The 24,605-nt window shown below is 38.2% G+C and overlaps 1 pseudogene; it reads right to left on the minus strand.

The window, feature by feature from the left end:
* LOC102426698 overlaps positions 1-14,405 on the minus strand; it is a 142,233-nt pseudogene extending 127,828 nt beyond the window's left edge.
* Between the last annotated feature and the right edge of the window lie 10,200 nt (positions 14,406-24,605).

Raw genomic sequence — 24,605 nt, forward strand, 5'->3', positions numbered from 1 at the left:
CATTTAGACTTGATAACCAACAAGCTGGAAAACCCTGTTTTACAAAGATATGTTGTTGGAAATGGAAGAAGAAGGCGCAACACAGTCTCAGACAGAACAGGATATGACTGCAAACACTTGATCACAGAATTTTGTAACTGGCGTTGTAGAGAAATCAGTTCTCGCTGCATCGTTGTTAATAAGCTCAATTAACTCCTCTTGTGCTGTCTCAGGAACATCTTCAACTTTGACTGTTAATGGGCTTCTGGCAAGTGCAAATGGGGTGTCAGGTAGATTTGGAAAGTATGATGAAATTTCATCTGCAAGCATGTGCAAGTGTTCTTTCACAGAAATTATCATCGTATCCTTTTGTCTGGTTCAATGTCATGTTCCACAAAGAAAGCAGATAAGGTAGGCAACATGTAAATTTTATTTTCATCCAATTTTTTTTGCCAAAGCTGAAGTTTCATTTGGAATGATCAGATCTTTTCAGACAAATCGAGACATGTTGCATTTGGTCCTTGCAGTGATAAATTTAACTCATTCAAGATGGCAAAGATGTCAACCAAGTAAGCTATTTTCTGATGTTCACTTTTATTGCCGAAAAGTGCTTCGAACTGCTGTCTTGCTTTCTGATTAAAAAAAGTTTTGAGTTTATCACGAAACTCAAAAACATGTTTTAAAATTTTTCCTCTCGACAACCATCTTGCTTCAGTGTGAAATAGCAGAGCATTGTTCAGCGCATCCAACTCGTTGCACAGTTGTGAAAACAGTCGACTGTTTAAAGTGCTCGCCTTTACAAAATTGACACAACTTATGACGCTTTTCATTACTTCTTGTAACTCTTGTGGCAGCGTCTTTGTTGCTAATATTTGCCGATGAATCATACAGTGAGTTCCGATGACTTTTGGTGACTCATTCAGTACCAAACGTTAAAATCCAGATCGACATCCTAGCATAGCTGGAGCACCATCTGTGCACACACCACAAACCTTTTCCCAAGAGATCTTATGCTCTTTCAGGAATGAACCAACTGTCTCAAATACATCACGTGCAGTAGTTGTCGTTTCAAGAGGTTTGCAAAAAAGAAACTAATCTTTAATGTCGCCATCATTAATATACCTCACGTAAACCAGTAACTGTGAACAGTTTGCAATGTCTGTAGATTCATCATGCTGGATACTAAATATTGGAAGTGGAGCAGATTTAATTTCCTGGATTACCTGATCAAGAATATCAGCAGACATGTCATCTATTCTTCTGCGGACAGTGTCGTTAGATGAGGAAATTGCACTCAGTTTCATAGCAAATTTGTCTCCGATCATAACTCGAACAATGTCTTTGGCTGCTGGCAACAGTAAATCCTCAGCAATGGTGTGAGGTTTCATAGCTCTGGCGATTCTGAGTGCCACCAAATATGAAGCTTCAACGGCTTCTACGTTTTGTTTGTGGTACTTGCCACCAATGTCAAGTCTGGCTTTCTTGAGACCATCAGCTTTGCTTCTAAAATAGTTGGTATCCTTGCCGGCAAAGCTCGGATGCTTGCTATCAAAATGGCGTTTCAGTTTGTTCGGCTTCATAGATTCGGCTGATAGAACTTCACAACAAATAACACATTGCGGTTTCTCAATTTCTGCTGTAATTATTGAGGTAAAACCATACTGTAAAAAATCCTCACTATATTTTCTTAACGTTCTTCTCTATATGATCCATTGTCATGGGATGGTTTGCTAATGAAAATAATATATAACAATAGCTTTAATAATACAAAAGATGATACATGGCATAGTTCAGTCAATACAGTTCATTAAAGTTTCCTATGATTTACCATTCTCTGTGTTGGTTTTTTTACATACCTGTTAATATCACAAGGGGGCAGTATTCACATCAACCACAGCTGAATATAAAAAGACCAATCAGCATCCAGATTAAGTTCCCATGGTACAGATATTTTTTTTGCAGTAGTTGATGATTTTACAGTACATGATTTTACATTTACCCAGTAATTATAATTCATGAAGTGTCGTTTTACCTCCAATACTGCTGCTTTCAACAGAGTAGCTGCTTTCAACACAGCAGCTGCTTTCTACACATGTGTGACTGGTCCGCATAAGTACATTATGGCACCAACCCCGTCACATACACCTGTATTTGTACGGGGTGTATGTGATGGGGTTGGCGCAATGATGTCATCACGTCGGGTACTCGTATGTGGGCGTATCTGCATGTGGGAGAACCCGCCTGGAGACGGATAGAGGAGCAGTGTCTCGGTTCCTAAGACGATCGAAATATGTGTTTCCCGATGGTCTTAGGCAACCCCTGTGAAAGGGTCGTTCCATCCCCAAAGGAGTCTCGACCCACAGGTTGAAAACCACTTCCCTAGTGGAAAATCAAACACTTGTTGAGCACCTATTCTGCATAAGACACAGAATCAGGCATTAGGTGAACAGTGGTCACCAAGAATTATATTGTCCATTTTTTATAGATCATATATTTAAGTTGGGAGACAGATTTTAAAAACGCTAATCACAACTGTTTGATTAATCACTAAAATCAAGCTATGTGCTACAAGACAAAGTACAGGAGAGTAGGTAAAAGGAGGAACTTGATCCTTACATGTGGGAACAATAGCACATAAGCTAAGACCTGAAGATGAGTAGGAGTTAGCAGGTAACGGAGATAAAAGGATTTTAGATAAAGAAAATAACATAGGTAAAGATTTTTGTTTTCTTTAAATAATAACTATTTCTCAAGGCAAATTAGCTTGGAAGGAAAACCAGGGTGTTGAACGTAGATTCACTCTGTCTCTGCCCCACCCATTGATACGGGCAATCATCTTCAAATCAACACCAATTTTTTTTTCTGAGTCTCCAGATTGTATCTCAAATGTTCACTACCACAGTCCATTACAAGAATAAAATTCCGCTCTGGCCTATGTGGCACAGTTGGTTGAGTGTACTCCCGTGCACCGAGATGACACAGCTTCAGTTCCCTATTGGGCCACATGCCTGGGTTGCAGGCTTGATCCCCGATGCGGAGCATGCAGGAGACAGCCAATTGATGTTTCTCTCTCTCCCTCTCCCTTCTTTTCTCTCTAAAAATCAATAAAAACATATTTTTTAAAAAGAATAAAATCCCCACATCTCCCTGAATTACATACATCCAACTGTGCACACATTGTCAATTGACCAACTGGGACAGCCAGTACATGTAAATAGGGAATTAGACTAGGTTATTTGAAGCTCTACTTCTGTCCTAGTAATTTATAATATTGTGTTTCTGGGTTTTATACAGGTACTGATACCACTCTATTGAATAGGAGGTTTTATGTAAAACAAAGTATAGAGGATATGTGCAGTGACAAAGGGCAGGAAGGGAAAATGAATTGATCTAGATTCTTCTAAATTCTAGAAGAATACTTTCTGAAGAGACAAGAAAACTGTGTATCCATTATGAATGATTGAATGTTATCTGTAAATTAATAATTAAACCATAATGCAGTTTCTTGCTTTCTAGGAATACAGAAAAATTTCTTTCATGTAAGAAACATTTTAATTAATTATTATAACCAAGAATGTCAAATATTAATTAAAATAGACAAGATAACAGGATATACACTTTGTGATTTGGAGGAGCAGAGCTGATTTTTGTTATTTTTCGATTCTTTTTCTGGTACTGAATTCTTGAGTAGAGCAGAATTCATATTTTAGCTTCTCTCCAGGCTTCGTTTATGGGTCTTTTCTTTCTGAATGTTCCACAAAACACCCCATGAGATACTATGATGTTTCTAAAGATTTTTTTTCCAATATTATTTTTATTTTAAGTCAGGTTTATTAAGGTCCAATTTATAGGCAGTAAATTCGACTTTTTGTATAATTTGGTGTTTTGAAAAACCTATGCAGTCATGTAACAAACACCACAATCAAGATAGTTCCTCTATTTCTATTCTCTCATTCTTAGTTCATGGAAATCACTGATCTGATTTCTGGCCCTTTAGTTTTGCCTTTTCCAGAATATTACATAAACTTTTTTCACTTAACATAATGTTTTTGAGTTGAATGCATTTAGTTGCATGTATCAGAGATGATTCCTTTCTATTTTTGAGTTATATTTCATTGTGTGGATGTACCACAATTTGTTTATTCTTTCACCAATTGATGATTATTTGGGTTATTTCTATGTCTTGGTGACTATGAATAAAACTGCTAGAAACATTCTTGTATCGGTCTTTGTATGGATATGTTATTTGGGTAAATATGTAGGAAAAGGGATTCTGGTTGTATGATAAGTGTATGTTTAACTTCATAAGAAATTGCCAACTGTTTTTTTTTCAAAGTGGCTGTATTTTTCATTCTCATCAACAAGATAGGAGAATTTTGGTAGCTTAACATCTAAAGCAGCAGTTAGTAGTGACCGTTTTTAAATTTTAACCTTTCTAATTGGTGTATAATGGTATCATATGGTAGTTTTAATTTGCATTTCTCTAATCTATATATATAAAAGGGTAATATGCTAAGTGTCCCTCCGACTGTCCGACCAGTCGCTATGATGCACACTGACCACCAGGGGGCAGATGCTCAATGCAGGAGCTGCCGTGACACGCACTGGCCATTTACAAAGATACAGCACCACGGACCTGGCGCCGACAAAGCAACACTTGGCTTCCCCCAAGTGGGACACAGACCCCGCCACCACCCCGGAGTGACAGCCCACCAAACCGCAGTCAACGCCGCAGAAACCCCATGGCGCAAAATGAGGCCCACAGCCCAGCCCAGCCCAGAAATGGTGGCTGTGGGCGCCGGGTAATGACGTCACGTAGCAATGCCTGGCTTCCTCTCCCTAACGACTAGCCTCCTTGCACTTTCTTCAGCTCGGGAACCCAACTTGCTTTATAGCCAGGTGCAAACATTTTACACTTTAACCAAATGTCTGTGAAGCGTTTTCCCATGTCTCATCTCATTTGATCCTCACAGAAGTCCTGGAGTAGGCAGATAGGAGACTCGGTGGAATCCTATTTTCTTTTCATTAGCTGGAAAACGGAGATTTAGAAAGCTTAGAAACTTGACCCGACTAAAAATAAATAAGAAATGGTGGGCCTTGAAAATGACTTCAAGTTTTCTCACTGCACAGAATATAGTCAAATACTGCTGCAGTTACATATGCAGCCTTTGTTCTCCCTGGGTGATCTACAATAATTATCTGCTTTGTGTTGTTATTTACTGCTGTGTTGCTGACAATTACCTGAAAGAGAAGTTGGGATGCTTCACTGGGCTGGAAAAAGTTTAGCTAAATCAGAAAGCAGGTCTAATTAAGCAAGTTTATTCTACATAGATAAAAGGCTAAGTTGACTCACATATGGGCAATACATATAAAGCTCTCACTGGCGCCAATCGCATGCGTGTATTTCGATCTGTCATTGTCGATCATGAATTTGTTTGACACTTCTACTATAGAGAAAGGGCGAATAGCGATATTAAAGTATTTCTTCTCATTAATTTCCTTTCAATGTTCACGAATCTGTGCAATGGGCCACTAGTATCTAATAATGAGGAACAGCTTTTCATGTTACTTGCCACTTATTTCTCTTCTTAGGTGCAGTTATCCTTGTAAGTATTTTGCCCATATATTAAAAATAAAAACATGTTTGCTATTTTAGCACTGATTGTAAAAGTTCTTTACAAATTCCGAATGGAAGAATTTGTTATTAGATATGTGTGTTTGCAAATATTTTCTCCAAGTCTATGACTTGCCTTTTCATTTTCTTAGCAGTGTCTTTTTAAATTGCATAGATTCTTTGAGATTTTTCTACATAGACAATCATGTAGTCTGCAAATAAAAGGCAGTTTTATTTATTGCTTTCTAATCTGCGTAACTTTTATTTCTTTACTAGAGGCCTGGTGCATGAATTTGTGCATCAGCGGGGTCCCTCGGCCTGGCCTGCGGGATCGGGCCGAAACCAGCTCTCCGACATCTCCCGAGGGGTCCCATATTGCGAGAGGGTGCAGGCTAGGCTGAGGGACCCCCCACCAGTGCACGATTGGTGCCGGGGAGACATGTGGGAGGTTGGCCAGCCAGAGAGGGACCACGGGAGGGCTCCAGGGCATGTCTGGCCCATCTTACTCAGTCCCGATTGGCCGGACCCCAGCAGCAAGCTAATCTACCGGTCAGAGCATCTGCCCCCTGGTGGTCAGTGCACATCATAGCGACTGGTAGACTGGTTGACCATCTGCCCCCTGGTGGTCAGTGCACATCATAGCGACTGGTCAACCAGTCGATTGTCTGCCCTCTGGTGGTTAGTGCACGTCATAGTGAGCAGTTGAGTAGCCTTAACCAATCATTAGCATATTATTCTTTAAATGGTTGAACAGCCAACCAGTCGACCAGACACTTAGCATATTAGGCTTTTATTATATAGGATTATAAATGATTGCGTTGGCTAGGACCTCTACTACAATGCTAAATAGGAGCAGTGAGAGCAGACAGTCTTGCCACGTTCTCCTGATCTTAGGGGAAAGCATTCAGTCTTTCCCCGTTAGGTGTGATAGTTGGAGGTGCCCTTTATCAGGTAGTTCCTTTTTGTTCATTTAGTGAGGGCCTTATTATGAATAGATCCTGAGTTTTGTCAAATGATGTTTCCTATCTATAAAGTATATTATATTTTCATTAGTGCAGCTCTTTTAATTTGCTGAATATTGAATCAGCTTTGCATATCTGAGATAAACTTACTTGGTCATAATGTGTGTTTTCTTCTATACTACTGGATTTGGTTTGCTAATTTGTTTTATTTTTGTAGTTTGAGAATGTTTTATATCAGTGATTCTTAACTGAAGACAATTTTGCTCCTTAGCAGACATTTGGCAATATCTGCAGATATGTTTGGTTGCTACAACTGGGAGGAGGGGGAAAGATTTGCGATTGGCTTCCAGTGGGTAGAAGCTGGGGATGCTGCTAAACATTTTAAATCACACGGGACAGCTTCCTACAACCAGAATTATTGGGCCCCAAATGTCAGTGCCAAGTTTGAGAAATTCTGCTTTACATGTTTTGAATCATCTAAATTTGTTCACATTTGTTTTATGACCCAGAATATGATTATCTTGGTGAATGTTCAAGGTATACATGAAAAAAAAATGTGCATTCTCTTGATGTATGGGGGAATGTTGCATAAATGTCAATTAGGTCAACTTGGTTGATAGTGCTATTTGAGTCTTCTATATTCTTATTGAATTTTCCATCTACTTGCTTTATAGATTACTGAGAAAATATTGTTGCAATATCCATCTATAATCGTAAATGTGTCACTTCTTTCAGTTCTATTAGTTTTTACTTCACATATTATGGAGCTATGTTGTTAGGTACATTCAGGTTTTTATAAGTCCTTGAAGAATTGGCCTTTTTATCATTATACTAGGGGTCCAGTGCACAAATTTGTGCACCTTGATAGGAACTGTGGGCCATGAGGCTGCGGTGGGCACAGGGGTGGGTCTCGGCCCATCCTCCATGCCCCCACCTGGCCCCTCCTGCTGCGGCCCCAGGTCCCCTGTCTGCTGACAGCCCCGCTCCTGCCACCACCACTCCCATATTCTGACAGTGCTGGATCCACTCGCACCCACTAACAGCACAGAGCGATTGGGGCTGGTGCCAGCAGCGGGTGCAAGTGGGCTGGCACCATCAGCGGGTGCAAGCGGCGGCTGCTGCCCCAATCGCCCCTCAGGAGCAGGGGGAGGTGGAGAAGCCCTCGGGGGCAATCAGGGCCACCAGCCGCTGCTTGCACCCACTGACTATGCTGAGCAATCGGAACCAGTGCCAGGCACCTGCTGCAGGTGCGGGCGGGGCTGGCACCGGCAGTGGGTGCGAGAGGTGGCTGCCGGCCCTGATCACTTCTCAGGAGCAGGGGGAGGAAGAGAAGCCCTGAGGGGCATTGGGGCTGGCAGCTGCTGCTCATACCCGCTGATGGTGCCAAGCAATCGGGGCCAGCACCAGGTGCTAGCAGCAGGTGCAAGCGGGGCCGGTGCCAGCAACAGGTGTGAGCAGCAGGCGGGACCATGGCGTGTGGGAGCAAAGAATTGTCAGTAACCACCAGAGGCTCGCCCCGATGACAGCAACTGGCACCCCACCTTGGTCTGCACCCCCGCTCACCTCCACCATCCCGCTGCAGCCAACACCCGCCATGTTCCGTGCACGCCCCCTGGTTGTCAGCACATGTCATAGCGACCGGTTGTTCAGTTGTTCGGTTGTTCCATCATTCCGTCTATTTGCATATTAGCCTTTTATTATATAGGATAATGTACCTCTTATTCCCAGCAATATTTCTTGTTCTAGAGTCTATTTATTTTATATTTTCAAAGTCACTCCAACTTTCATTTGATTGGCGTTTATGTGATGTATTTTTTCTTCTATAATTTTAACCTATATATGTCTCTATATTTAAATTGCATTTTTGTAGACAACATATAGTTGGGACTTTCTCTAATTCAAGTTGACAATTTCTGTCTCTTAATAAATGTGTTTAAAGCATTTATATATAATGTGATTGTTGAGATGCTGGATTTAAACCTACCACGTTACTAGTTATTTTCTATCAGTTGCATGGGTTCTTTATTCTTTTTTCTTCTTTTCCTAACTTTGAGTTAATTAAATATTTTTATGATTCTATTTTATCTCTATTGTTGGCCTACTAGTTGTTCCTCTTTTAAAAATTTTTAGTAATTTTTCTAGAATTTACAATATATATCTTTAACTTCTCACAATCTACCTTCAAGTAATTTTATACCTTTTCACCTATAGCAGCCGTGGGCAAACTACGGCCCACGGGCCGGATTCGGCCCGTTTGAAATGAATAAAACTAACTTTGAGTTAATTAAATATTTTTATGATTCTATTTTATCTCTACTTTGAATTTATATTAGTTCACACAAACACTCCATTCATGCTTTTGTTCCGGCCCTCCAGTCCAGTTTAAGAACCCATTGTGGCCCTCGAGTCAAAAAGTTTGCCCACCCCTGACCTATAGTATAAGAACCTTACAACACAGATTCCATTTACTTTTTTGCCATCCTTTGTTATGATATCCATTTTACTTCTATATATGTTATAAACCTTATAATACATTATTACTATTTTTGCTTTAGGCAGTCAGTTATCCTTAAAAGTGATTAAAAGTGAGAAAAAATATCTTTTATTTGTACCTCTATTTTTACCTCTTCAAGCCCTGTTTATTTCTTAAATAGCTCCAAATTTCCATCTAGTAGCATATGCATTCTTTCTGAAGAACTTCTTTGAACTTTCCTTGTACCATAGTTTTGTTGGTTTCATGCCTGTTCCCCGAGGCAACTGGTCAGCTCCTGCCTGTCTCTGCCATAGCAAGGACTTCACTCTCTCTAGTTTCCCGCTCCCAGACTTTCTCATGTGCACCTGCTAGACATCCATGGACAAGAGTTTATGAGCAAGTGTGTCTGGAATTCCTAGCTATTTCAAACCGACATATTAGTCCATGCTGACCTTTATGAATTCATGAGAATTTTAACTAATTTCCTCTTAAGCCTTTGTAAGGAATCCTCCTTTTCTTCCACACTTGGTCAAAGATAAAACACTCTTTATGCCCCTCTTGGAGAGGCTTGTCACTCTTTGAAATTTAGTTTATTTGGTTGCTTTGCACTTCAGCTCTCTGATGGGCTCAAGGAAAGTTGTACATGTGCACGCCTGCTGGCTTCTATTCACTGACAGAGGGAGCAACACGCTCTTGTGGTTTTCTACATCCTCTGCCTTTGTCCAAGTGAACCTCCCCTTTCACCACTCAAACAAAGACAAGTGCTAGCCTGTTTGGGATCTGAAATGGTTCAAAGCATTTCAGAACTCCATTTTGCATGTTTTTTAGAACGGAGCCTACTTTGCCCTATATAATATCTTGTATTACCTTATTGGTTAATTATTCAGAAGGATATGTCACCTACTAATTCCTTGTGGAATTCTGGATTTTAGAGATTTATTTATCATGACCCCAAAGGGTCAATTTCTACATAGGCATTCAATCATTTTACAAACGCAGTAACTGTGAAAGTACTGCAAGTTCCATGGTCAAGGTTGGGAGGTGTTCGGAGGTGATGGCATGCGGTTGGATTAACCATTGTTGTGCTCAAATTCCTATTTATACTTCTTACTCACTTTAATTCCTGTGAATTTTATGACTAAGATTAATAGCCAGCTGATCTCTGGAACATATTTATCATTCCCTGTTCATATGAACTCAAATGGTTTACATACACATACTTGCTAAAAGTAAAATAAATTCATTTGAAAACAATAGCTACTTTTAATTTTTTTGAATCTAGACTGCCTGCAAAAGTAAATTTCAGGATTCCCTTAAGATAAGTATATATGATTAAATAGTAATTAAGGACAGTATGGAGTGTAAGGAATGTTAATGCCCATAAAATAATGTCACCTTCATTTATGCTGAGATGAAGTGTTGTGAGAAAATTGAACAATATATGTGGATTAATATTAAAAGAAACTGGGCTATCATAGAGCATTCAAACTGAGGTGTTTTTTTTTTCATGTAGTGGCATAATGTTAGCCCTTAAAAAATGCGAATCAGATTGAACCATAGGAGCAGTGAGTGATGAAGCAGTTTGCCAAGCAAGGCACCCAGGAGAATGCTGTTCACATCACACCACCTGATCAGGGTGCATATAAGGCATCGTTTAAGGAAAATATATCCATTCTTTGTGTATAGATCTTTATTATTTTACTTTCTAGAATTGTCCACTATGAAAAAAATTAATGTCATTAAGAAATTAACACTTGATTTAAATCCATTTCTAAGAACACAAGAAAATTGACAGTTAATTATGAAGTTACAGGCTATACCAATTAGCTCTTCTTGGAGTTGGGAGTTTAGCATTTGAATTAAAGTACTTCAAGAACTATTTAGTTGCCTGGCACAGACCAGTACCTCAGCAGCTGTGATAGCACAGTCTCTGCTCTCAAGCAGCTTCCAGTCTGGTGAGGGGAGTAGGAAAACTCAGCACAAAGGCAAGAACACAGAGCCACCTGTGTAAGAACTCCAAGAGGCGTGCACAGGATTCCAAAGGACCAGGGGTCTCCCATGCAGCCAAGGGGAAGAGAACAGGAGGATGCGGCTCATGGCAGGAGGGTAGTGTTGAAGGAAGAAGATAGAAAAGAATTCCCTCTTCTCAGCTCCATGGTACAGTTGCTAAGATTATAGCCTCAAAACTGAGCTTTTCTCCTTTTCAATAAGAACATAGAATGCAATGTGCAACTCACTTACATCTCCCCAGCCCTCATTTCTCCCATCAGCAATTACCTTTCTATGTAGCTGTTTGTATGAATGCACTTTAAAACTACGCTACTTTAGAATAATTATTATTTTCTTTTGTGTCTTTGTTTTAGATTATTTTTCCGGATTTCAAAACATTTTTATGAGGAGATTTTTGTACTTTGTGTGAAAAAGCATAACTTTACCAAATCTGTAGCCACAGATAACCCTGTCACCTAACTACAAAGTGCTTTGGTCAAACCAGAATTCAAGGCAAAGTAGAGAGCTGAAGCCTGAGCTGAAAGCCAGGATAGAGCAAGAAGCCTTTAACATATGTAGTCAGGGCCATAACCCTCTTTGAATGTGCTCACTTGTTTAGATTGTGCACTATGTGTTGCTCGTTTATTTATTTTTTAATATGTCCATTAGTTTACCATTCTAAAAAGAAAATAGCAAGTTATGTATTTCTAAGTAGGTGGTGTGTCAGAGTTAGGCCCTGTCCAGAGTTCTTACTAACTTGGTTGCCCTAAAGATGATTTGACTTTGGGTGGTGGGCACACAATGCAATATACAGATCTTGCATCACAGAAATGTGTATTTGAAACCTATATGATCCTAGTAATCCATGTCATCCCAATAAATTTAATAAAAGTGACTTTTTCCTCTCTAAAAAAATAAAGACATAGGGTGGCTAAGTGGATAAAAAAAACAAGATCCATACATTAAAAAAGAAAAAAAGATACAACCAAAGGCATGAAAGCATGCCAGGAAGAAAATTTCACTAACTCCACCAAGAATGGCCAGAAATTTCAGCATGAATAATTCTGAGAGAGAATGTGTTTAAACTAGGGAAAGGTATCTGTGGATTTCAAGAATTTTCTATTGGATAAAATACCTAAAGCCAAAAGAAAGTTAAAAGTATCATGGGATGCTTCTTATTTCTGTTCTCTCCAGAACAGAAGCACTATTGAGCAGCAATCAGAATTGCGTAAAATCCAAAACTTTGGGTAATAAATGACCACCTCATTAAGATCCCTCTCTGGAAATGCAAACAGGTGGGGTCTAAGTCCAAAAACTTATCTATAAATTTTGGAGCTGTAAGTCTGAAGTCAAAAGACACAAATCTTTTCTCCAAGTTAGTCTCTTTCCTACCCCAGTTATAAGCAAAATAATAATAACAATAACTATTATTATTAATCATGCTAGAAGAAAGAATGATTCATTCAAGCTGGTCTTGGCTAAGGTTAAAGGAGAAGCATATCTACATAAACTTCATATACTAATAATCTGTCTCTTTCCATTTTTATGGAATGGAATAGAATAGAAATGATCATGCAGCTGAGAATTTTGGAATCATTATTTCTAGTAGAGGCATTGCCTTGGTCTTACCTGTACCAGAATAGGTAACCATGCCTCCCAGCTTACCTGGGTACAGTCCCAGTTCATGCCCTTTTCATTCTCAAAATATGGCTTGGATGTAAACATAAAACCACAGGTCGTCCTGTTAATGAGCCACTCCTCTCAAGATAGCTCCCTAGAGGGGAAACTGCTAGCTAAATATACCCATAGATCAGCGGTTCTCAACCTGTGGGTCGCGACCCTTTTGGGGGTCGAATGACCCTTTCACAGGGGTCGCCTAAGACCATCGGAAAACACATATATAATTACATATTGTTTTTGTGATTAATCACTATGCTTTAATTATGTTCAATTTGTAACAATGAAATTGGGGGTCACCACAACATGAGGAACTGTATTAAAGGGTCGCGGCATTAGGAAGGTTGAGAACCACTGCCATAGATAGTATTAAATACTGTTGAAAAGTAAAGTTCATATATTTTATAGTCACATTAAAAGAACTAAAGTAAAAGAAGCCCAATATAAGTAAAGGGATAAAGATTCATACACATTCGTCTTTCTTCAAATTGAAGTGCCTGGCTCCAGCGAGTTTGTCTCAGTGGACAGATCGTCAGCCCGCGAACTGAAGGGTCCAGGATTTGATTCCAAGGGCACATACCTGGGTTGCAGGCTCTATCCCAGGCCCCAGGTCAGGGTGTGTGTTCGGGAGGCAACCAATTGATTTGTCTCTCACACATCCATGCTTCTCTCTCTCTGTCTCTCCCCCTCCCTTCCACTCTCTCTAAAAATTCATGGAAAAATATCCTTGGATGAGGATTAACAATAAATAAATAAGTAAACAAACAAACAAATAAACAAATAAACAAACAAACAACTAGAAGTGCCTGTGAAACTGAGAATTCTGGTAAGAAATAAAGGGAAGAAAAAAGATAAGGCATGAAAATGAGACAACTCTTAACTAACGGTGAGAGGACGAGAAGTACTGCTATCACTGACCAGAGCAGACCAAAATGCTCAGCATTCCTGTCCCAGAATGACACAGAACTCTTCTGAGCAAATGATTTCATAAGAAGGAGAAAGGACCATTTTTCCATTGTGAAGCCTTTCTCTTCACAATGAGGGTGTGCTCCTATGGAACTGTGTCTATACTTGGTAACTTTTATCAACACACCAAGTCCAGTCAATCATGTTGTACCAAGAAGCGCTCTTATTGGAAAAGCAGCATTAACCTCCAGATTTGGGTCTAAGAGACAATGGAGCACGGTCTCTTGGGTAAAGTTTTAAGAGCAATTAGAGCTAATTAAAAAAGACAGGCTTGTCAGCACCTGAACAAGTGGAAAAAGAGAGGCGGTGACTTGGCTTTTGATTTTGAGCTGCACCCAAGTTAAAGCTCAATACAATTGTTTTTTTCAGAAGTGTGTGTGGCGGGGGGATGGGGTATGCGCATGGGGTGAGAGGGTTTGTAATCAAACATACCAGATCAGTTTTGGAATAAAAGTGAAAGGCATTCTTAGTTGCTTTCAAATTCTCTAAAAATAGCTACATGTCTCAGCCAAAGCTAATATAGACAGGATTCCCATGGAAACCCTCTGGGCTAGAAGGGGCGGGTATTATTTTTTCACCAGCTATTGGTTGAATAACTGTTGCCCATTAGCACATCATTCTTCTTCCTAATGTAGGACTGTTTCTATTGTCAAAACTGATGAACGAAACCCTGAAGGCACCTGCTTATCTGGAATCCTTATCTAAAGGGGAAAAAAGTACAGCAATGACTGTACTTACCCGACATTTTTCACAAGGAAAGCTTAACAGAAAAAAAAGGAACATGGGCCACCTCGCTTCACATACTATGCTCATGCTTTTAGTTTCTGTAACTAGTTTCTAATTCCTAGTTGGAGTCATGGTCATGGCTACATTTTATTACATATTTCTCCCATATATTTATCTGTGATCATAGTCACCCTCCTATGTACTTTTTTTTCATTTGAGGGGCGGGGGGGAGGGGTGCCTTTTTCTAGTGTGTTTGTCAGTTCTGAGGAACTAAGAATTAAAGGACATAAGGTAAGCCTTGACTGAATTTGTGAAGTTAGCCCTTGATAGCCTCATTTTCTTCACTTCTAGATGGAAGGTATAAATATCAAAAAATATTAACAGTCAAGAAAATCAATTTATTGGTCTTTTTTCTCTTGGAATTATAACATCTTCGGGAAAAGAACTTTGACAAAATAGCTAGCTGTAAATTACCATTTTAAAGATTCTGGAATAAGGGAAGCTTAAACATTTTTAAAAATTACATAAAGCAAGGATACAGTAAAATTATAAAGGTATTTTCCACATAAGTCTCAAAAGATAAAAGTAGATAATTTAATTGGTAATTGATAGTCATTTTTAAAATTCTATAGCTTCTTTGATTTTATTTTTTTTTCCTTGAGTCTTTTTGCTAATATATATTTTTCAAAGCCACATTATAAATGATAATTAACATATGCATATGATTCTTCATAGCCTACTAAAACATGTCCATATTTATCAGATTTAATCTATCACAAATATGAACATAAAAGGCTATAAAGTCATAATTTTTCATAATTCTTCCAGTTTTATTAAACAATACACATATTCTTCACATGTCATTTCATTTCCTTATCAGGTCAAAGTCATTTGACCTATAATTTTAAAAGATGTCTTTGCAGTTACTGCAATGTGTATATTTTCTTGTTTAGTATTTATATCTTTAGATAAGGATTGGGGAGGAGATGCAATAACTGAAAATATTTCAGCTCACTATTCCCAAATATATGGTGAAGTTACATTTTAGGATATTTTTGTCCCCAATAGCAGTAGTAGCAATTGGAAACAAGCCTTTGATCATCAGAAGTCACCAAGATTCCTAGATCATATCTGGAGGTGTCCAAGGCCGCTGAGAAGGTCTGGCTTTCCTTTGCTGTCACAATGCCAAGAGGCCCATGCAGAGGAATTTGTGGGTCCCATACACACCCCTCTTCGTCAGAGAGCTGGGCGATGGCATGTCCAGGAACCATTTTCCTTCCTCCCAGCCTTACTCACAGGATATATTCACTATTAGTCAGAGAGAACCCCTTTAGAGAATCCCAGTCAATCAAAATTATCTGCTGTCATTCTATATATGACGAATTCATAAAATCACATTAAATGTTTGGGGCAGGGAGAAATGAAGGCTAGAGTATCACAATCTGGAAAAAATGCTGAGGTGTTTGTGTTGTTTTGTTTTTGTAACTTGACAAATTTAAAAGTATTAGTGTGTGATTTTAATTTTGTGAGAAAGCATAGGGAGGTGAGGAGAAATAGAATGTAAAAAGCATAGGCCTATTTTTGAAACACAGCTTTGTCACTAACCAGCTGGGTGACCTGAGGATTTTTTTTTTAATGTCTTTAATTTGGATCCTCCACATCTTTTGACTGAAGACAACACATTGAATGATATGATATAGGGTGGGGCAAAGGTAGGTTTACAGTTGTGAGTACGGAAACACAGAGTTTATTCTGGTATTATTGTTTATTAATTGTATTATTTTCCATACAAATAACTATAAACTTATTTTTGCCCCACCTGTATTGATCAGTTATCATTTTATTCAGACATTAGCTTTCACAAGGGGTCAAGCAAGCTTGACATTGCAGGATTTTGAAAACATCAGGAACAAAAGGCAGTATAATGTGGCCAAAAATATGATACTTAAAAAGCTAATATAGATTGAGGTTCAAATTTAGGAAGTTTTCCCCAGGCTCTAGAATAAACACAACCTATTATTCAAATAAGAGGAGGATGTCACTGTGTTGTTATTAAATGAGTAACTAATACTGTGAGTTGTCTGCCACTGTTTGAATAAGTTAGATTCACTGCTGTGTCTCAAGAATCACTTAAGTATGTTATGGTCATCCATTTAGTTAAATTTTCTTTTTATGCTTTCTGCTAAATTGACCTATTATTGTCATTTGAATCTGATTTAAACATTTAATCTCATTTTCCCAACGTGTAAAGCTAATTGGATAGCACTGAACCATTTTAGTAATGCTTATAGTAAACACACACACACACACACACACACACACACACACACACACTCCTACACAGTCCTATATAATAAAAGCCTAATATGCAAATCAACCGAACAGCGGAACAACCAGTCACTATGATGCGCACTGACCACCAGGGGGCAGATGCTCAATACAGGAGCATCAGTGTGCTCCTGGTGGTCAGTGTGCTCCTACAGGGGGGAGCGCTGCTCAGCCAGAAGCCGGGCTCACAGTTGGCAAGCCCAGCGGCGGTGGCAGGAGCCTCTCCTGCCTCTGCTGCAGGCGGGCAGTAAGGAGTGAGGGGTCCCGGACTGCGAGAGCCCTGAACTGGGAGAGGGATATCTGACTGCTGGCTTAGACCCAATCCCCGGGGGACCTAAGCTGGCAGGCGGATATCCCCCGAGGGGTCCTGGACTGCAAGAGGGCACAGGCTGGGCTAAGGGACCCCCACCCCCAGTGCACAAATCTCATACACCAGGCCTCTAGTTATATTAATAAGATATTATCCAGAATCAGATCTGTTTTTATATAATAATAATAAACTAGTTTCATAGATGGTAGACTTTAGTTACCAGTGAGCAATGTAATATATTACTTACTTATTACTTATTTATTTTTCTGAAAAAGTGTTAGTGCCCTGGGCCCTAGATATATCACTTCCACAGTGCATTGAACAATATTAACAAACCTTACGTTAATTATTTTTTAAACAGGCCTAATAGCCCCACAAGCAGGATGTGTTAGCCTCAAAGGGATGAGTTATTTATTATAAATACTATCCATGTAGACATTTGAAAGAAACAGTGTGGGAGTTTAAATTACAGGTCCGAAAATCTATTTTTCGTCTTTCTCCCACACATACTCATCCCCTGTCATATTCTTTCCCAAAAGTTTTCAAATAAAGTCCTTCCTTTAAATAAATGAATAAAGTGTCAATTATAAGTCATGCTTGGTACAGTTTATTATCATTTTAAAAATATATATATTTTATTGATTTTTTTACAGAGAGGAAGGGAGAGGGATAGAGAGTTAAAAGCATCAATGAGAGAGAAACATCAATTCAGCTGCCTCCTGCACACTCCCCACTGGGGATGTGCCTGCAACCAAGGTACATGCCCTTGACCGGAATCTAACCTGGGACCCTTCAGTCTGCAGGCCAACGCTCTATCCACTGAGCCAACCCGGTTAGGGCCAGTTTATTATCTTGTGTCAAGATTCTTCTTATCTTAATGCTTAAACTATAAATTCTTACAATTCTGATATTTTAGTAGCAGAACAAATTATGTTATCCAAGGCAAGGTGTTCATTTCAATTCGGAGACTTCTATTATAATTTCTAACAAAAAGGCAGCCTCCAGCTAGTGTATTCTCTCAGTTCCATAGTTAAGGTTTGGCAAAGTAAGGAGAGAGAAAGCCTAAAGAGGAGGAAGATATATGGAGGAACATTTTCAATGTTTCATGTTTCCAACTAGTCCCTTGAGGGGTAATCATGGGCTGTTGTGAAAAGAACAAAATATTTGGGGAGAAAAAAAGAATCCTGACCCGAGTTCTGGCTCTACTATCTTCTTGTCTTGTATCCATGGAAAAGAAATTTATCTCTTTGCACTTTAGTGTCCATCTTATTATACAACGCTACTGAATACAAGAGTGCAGATCAAGAGCTTGCTTTTGTAAAATGACTATGTAAACTCTAAGTTACTGTACAACTAAAATGATGGTTATTTTGATAATAGTTACCTAGAAAAGGAAAAGAAAATCTAAGTAAGCCAAGTCACAAGAAAGGCTGTATTTGCCAAGGTCTTACTCAGAACACTAAGCAAATGTTGTGAATATGTGACTTCTAATGAGGAAACACCCTGCTAGGTTCATTAGAAAATTTTTCCAAATTAAAAATTGCACTCATTTTAAATGACAAAAATAAAAACAAAAGAAGTGTATGAAACTTTACAGAATATATTCCTCTAACTAGAAATTGGTGTTTGGTATCAGGTAAGATGGAAAATATATAAACTTATTCGATGTAACAAATAAATATTAAGCATCTAGTATGTGCCAGCTACTATACTAGGTGCTAAGGATACTGTGTTAAGCAAAGCAACCACAATTCCTCCTCTCTTAGAGTTTATATTTTAGTTGAGGAGGGGAGGGAAAGGCAGACAATCAATCATCAATGAATAAGAAGAATATCAGGTCAAGATAAGGGCTATGCAGAGAAATAAAACATAGCAATGAGTCAGAATGATTTGTGTCTACTTTACACTAAGTGATCAGGAAAAGTTTTTGGTTGTTGTTTTTTTAAATGATGAGGTGATACTTACACTGAAGTCTCAGGGGCCAAAAATAAACCAACCCTGTGAAAACTGGGGTATGAGTGTTCCATGAAGAAAGACCAGTAAGTACAAAATATGGCCCTAACATGGGAGTGAGCTAGAGGTACTTGGAGGTGAGTTTGACTAGAGTGTCCTGATCAAAGTGGAAGTGTGGACTAAGATAAGGAGAGACAGGCAGAAGACTGCTCATGTCTAGACCTTCCTCTACCACAAGTAAGGAGTTCAGATTGTACTATATATATTGTGTTGTGTTGGATTTGATTGTATGATGAGTCACCACTGAGACGTTTAAGCAGAGAATGACTTGATCTGATTGGCATCTATAAGACATAATGTTATCTGCTCTATGGAGATTAGACTATAAGAGGCAAAAGTGGAAGCTGGAAGACTCATTCGGAGATTATGGAATTGTTAAACAAGAGACCATAGTGGCTTAAACTAGGATAGTAGTAATAAAGACATTTATTTATTCATTCATTCATTTATTCAACAATATTTGTTGATGGCCTATTATGTGCCAAATCCTGTTCTAGGCATTGGGCATGCAGCAAGGGTCAAAAGCACAGAAACTGCCCTCATGTGGTTTATATTTAATGGGAGATATAGACAAACAAGAAGATTCCCATGTGGTCAAACTATTTTAGATAGGCTGGCTGGTCAGGGAAAACCCACAATATCAGAAATGAAATAGAGACTGTGGATATTATAAGAGAATAAAGAATTATTACAAATAATTCTATGCTCACAACTTTGATAAACTAGGAGAAATGACTCAATTCCTTGAAAGACACAGTCTGCCATAACTCACCCAAGAAGAAACAGACAATTTGAATAGACCCATATCTATTAAAGAAATTGAATTAATAATTAATAGCATTCCAATAGAAAGCACCAAGCACAGATGGATTCATTGGTGAATTCCAAACATTTCAGAAAAAAATTATACCAATTATCTACAACCTCTCTCACAGAATAGAAGCAGAAGGAATACTTCCTAACTTATGAGGCTAACATTACCCTAATCCCAAAACCAGACAAAGGTATTACAAAAAATGAGAACTACAGATCAATATCTCTCATGAGTATAGAGGCAAACTTTCTCAACAAAATAGTATCAAATTGAATCATTTAATGAGTAAAAAGAATTATACCACAACCTATGGGATTTATCTCAGGTATGCAAGTCTGCTTCAACATTTAAAAATCAATTAATGTAATCCTTCACATCAACAGGCTGAAGGAGAAAAGTCACAAGATTGTATTAAAGAATGCAGAAAAGGCATTTTAAAAGATCCAACATTCTTCCATGAAAGTGGACTAGTTATTGCCTAGAGCTGGTGGGAGAGTAACTGTTAAAAGGAAAAGGGCAATGACTGCTAAAAAATATATCGGGTTTTTTTAATGTGATAAAAAGCTTTAAAATTGGTTGTAGTGATGCTTGGACAACTCTGAACATATTAAAAACCACTCAATAATACACCTGAAATGAGTGAATGGATGGCATTTAAATTATAGCTTTTGTTACAAAAAAATAAATAAAAGAAGAGGAGACCAGCAAAACAGTGGGCAGTAGGCCTGAAGAGAAATTAGGGAAATACATTTTCACAGGATCTGAGAAGAGTGGGTTTCTAGGAAGAGGGAATGGTCAACTAGAGTGGATGGAGAAGAAAAAGGAGGTGAGGAAGGAAAGATAACTTCTTATAGCTTCTTTTAAGAAATTTGGCTTAGAAAGTGAGTAAAGAGATGGGACAGGAACTGGGTTAAGGTAGGGTGACTTTCATTTGTTTTTGTTTGGTTGGTGGGTTTGTCTTTATTTTCCTTTTGTTTTAGAGCAGCTTTGTTCTTTGACATGATTGTCCTAGTACAGAAGGAGAAATTGATGCTATAAGAGGGAGACAGTGGATAATTACCAGAATAAAGCTCTGGGAGAAGATGAAATCCATAGCCTACTTGGAAGAGGGATCAACCTTTAATAGGAGCTGAGATCCTTTATCCAACAAAATTGGAAGGAGCCAGATAGAATGGGTACAAATGAGTGACTCTAGTTATAGCAATCCAGTTCATGAGGTTTGTGTGCTTCTTTATAGCTGCCTTGCTTATAAAAACGTGTGTGTGTGTGTGTGTGTGTGTGTGTGTGTGTGTGTGTGTGTGAAATTTCTCTCAGTTGTAAAACTCAACTTTTGGTTCCCTTTCATCATGTTCCAACCTGGGATTATGCTACATGGTTTACATTTATGCATATTTCACTGTCCACTTCACTGTTGGAGCTACGTATTGGGGTTTTAGCCAACAATTCTTGCAGTGGAGGAGGAGAGGAAAGCATTTCATCATCTGGAAAAAAATCACTCCCCAAATAGCCAGTCTCCCTATCCCTGGCCCTAGCCAGGAACTCCCCAAACAACTCCTCTTCCCCGAATACTTTTCCTATTTCTACTCATGCAGTGTTCAGAAAAAGATGGGCTACCAATAAAAAAGCAAAACAGAGTAACAAAATTTAAAAGTACAACAGAAATATTATGGCACGCCACCACGTGGGTAGAGAACAAATGCATATATTTGTTCAAAACATCTCTTCAAAACTAATTTTGGATTTTTGAAAGTTATATAAAATCAATGATATAATGTTTAGTGTGGTACACGTAATAAAAATGCAGCCTTTCATATAGCAGTTGTGTTCTGGGTTGTTTGATAGAATTAGAAAGTACTAAATAAATCTAAGCATAATCATATGCAAAATCATAGATACATCACAAACTGTAAAATCTATTTTTTTTAATCCTTAGAATCATCTGGGGAGCTTTTGAAAGAAAATACCAATGCCCAAATTTCACCTTGGATCAGTTAAATCAGCATCTCTGGATGGGGATCTACGCATTGATTTTTTAAAAAAGTTCTCTAGGTGATTCCATGTGCAGCCAGAGTTGAGAACCTTGAGCTGATTATTGAAGATTTCTTGTAGAAATGCACAGTGTTCTCCCGTGAACTGGTATTCTGATCATTGCAATCTGCCTACGACTGAAATATGGAAGGAAAGCAAACCTAAAATTCAATCCATTTCCTTCAGAAATGTCCAATTTCATTGCTTTGATCGGCTTTTTCTTTGTTTCTAGATGGGAAAATAGAACTAAAAGTTCAACAGACTTGGGAAATGCAGAGGACTCAACAGTTGCTAATTCAATTGAAGTGGGAAGTCAGCCAGTTTGTTTAAGAACTATTTTTAGGCACTGTGCTGACAGGTGAACCTTCCATCACATGCTCCTGGAGTAGATAGGACTTTTAAAACCACACTCAGTAAAAGAAAAGAAATCCCATAAATCTGTAAACAGAGGCAACAGTATAAAGGCCTTCTCAATACCATCTTAAGCAACAGGTTGAGAAAGATAAAGTGGGAGATAATGGTTTAAAAATGGGTTTTAATGCCTCACTTAGCTGAAATTTCTTTTTAGAATAAATAAACTTAAAATGTTGGTAGCTTTATTAGGTGAAATCATTCTATCACCAATAGTCCAAAAATAGAGAGAAAAGAGGTGAAGGACAGAGAGGGCTAGTTCTCCAGGTGACTGGTAGCTGTTACCTCCAAAGGAATTGGGAAACTCTGACCTACTCTTCTGCTTTTGTATTAAAGACACTAGAGCATCAGTAGATGATTGTGAGAATTTTTTGTGATGACTTGATGTCTGAGGAAGAAGAATGACAAGTAGATTTACTTCAGGGGTTTGAAAGGAATGAAATATGATGAAACTAAATATTAGAATCTTTAAAAGAAATACAATATGACACAAAATATGATCTGCAGAACAATCAGTTTTGTTTTTAAAGACTGTGAGATGACCTGAATTATTTTAAAATTAAGAGCATTCAGTATGAAATCAATAATTATTTCAAGGAGAAAGGAACCATTCAAAAATGTGGGTCATTTTCATTTTCCACACTTTTAGGGTACCTATTGCATGTGGACTTAGATATTACAATTCTTGTCTGTTACTGAGATTCATTTAGTACTAACGTGAATATCATAGAAAAAAACTGAACAAATGAAAATACATACTTTAGGACTCTTTGTGCATACAGTCATAAAATAGTAATATTCACTCTAAAGAAGGTTTGTGCTTATATTTATCAATATTATATTTTGATATAAGAATTTGAGAAAGTAGATTTTATGTTAAAATGTTCTCACTATACTAAAAATATCTTTAAAATAAATGTACAACTACAGAAAATATTTCTTCATTCACTTACTTATCCACAAACTTTAATTGTTTACTAATGTAGCAAGCATTGTATCAGGAATCCATATATATAAATAATATGAAATCTTGTTGGCCTTCAAGGAACCCTCAGTCTAAAAGTAGGAGATGGTAGGGGGATTATAATCAAAGAAAGCAATACATCAGATGTGCTGATAGAGGTTCTTGCACACCTAGAGGAAGAACAGATAAAGGGGTGGGCAGCCTTCCGGGAAAGGTGAGCAGGAGATGAAAGAGAAAAGCTTTGCTGTAATGTGTGCTGTGTATGTGTGGCCAGGAAGGAGAGGTTATGTGGGGTCATGGGAGGAGGGAAGATAGTGACAAGAGCCAATCTCAAAAGGTGAGTAAGCATTCAAGGCTCAGATAAGATGGGCATGTATTCATTTACTCTAACTCAAGAAAATAGTATTATATACTTTCAATTGAATTAAACTTACTTTTTTAACTCAAAAGATTGATAGGAAACCAAATTATTGTTTAGTAATTTAAAAATGGCTGCTGATGGTAATGAGATTAATACATAGGACTATCTTTATTAAACTTCATTAAAATGGGACTTCTGTGATTTTGATAACAGAATTATTTAATAGCTCCTGAGAGCTGGGAAGCTGGGCAGATAGGTACAAGGGAATAGAGGGTGGGATCTGTGGACAGGGAATTTAGAGATAGGGAACAAAGACTTTGAGAATCCCTGAACTACTGTATGCAAAACGTGTGTGTGTGTGTGTGTGTGTGTGTGTGTGTGTGTGTGTATTTTCTGGGGAGGTAGTCTATAGTTTTCAACAGAGTCTCAAATGATTTATAACTCCAAAAACATTAAAATATTTTGACTTAGGTTACAAACTTATTTTACATATCTTATGGTAGACTTTTATCTAATTCAGTACTCTTATATTCTGAATTTGTGAAAAATCTTCCACTATGATATTTGACCCTAATTTAGTTCTTGAGATATTTTATCTCTGATACATTTACATTTTAAAAATCCTGTATATATTTTAGAGTAGTCACCACAGAAAATACACTGTTATAAAAGATTACACACAAAATTACATTGTAGGCTAGAACTTATAACCAGCCATTGCAGTAGTTTACCTGTTACAAAGTACAATGAGGAAAATCTTAAGGCTAATTTTTAAAAAATATATTTTTATTGATTCCAGAGAGGAAGGGAGAGGGAGAGAGAGACTGAAGCATCAATGATGAGAGAGAATCATTGATTGGCTGCCTCCTGCACGCCCCCCTACTGGGGATCGAGCCTGCAACCCAGGCATGTACCCTTAACCGGACCTTTCAAGTCCGCAGGCTGACACTCTGAGCCAAACCGGCTAGGGCAAGGCTAATTTTTAAAAAG

The sequence above is a fragment of the Myotis lucifugus genome, unplaced genomic scaffold (assembly GCF_000147115.1).
Source record: "Myotis lucifugus unplaced genomic scaffold, Myoluc2.0 scaffold_59, whole genome shotgun sequence".
Lineage (NCBI taxonomy): Eukaryota > Metazoa > Chordata > Mammalia > Chiroptera > Vespertilionidae > Myotis > Myotis lucifugus.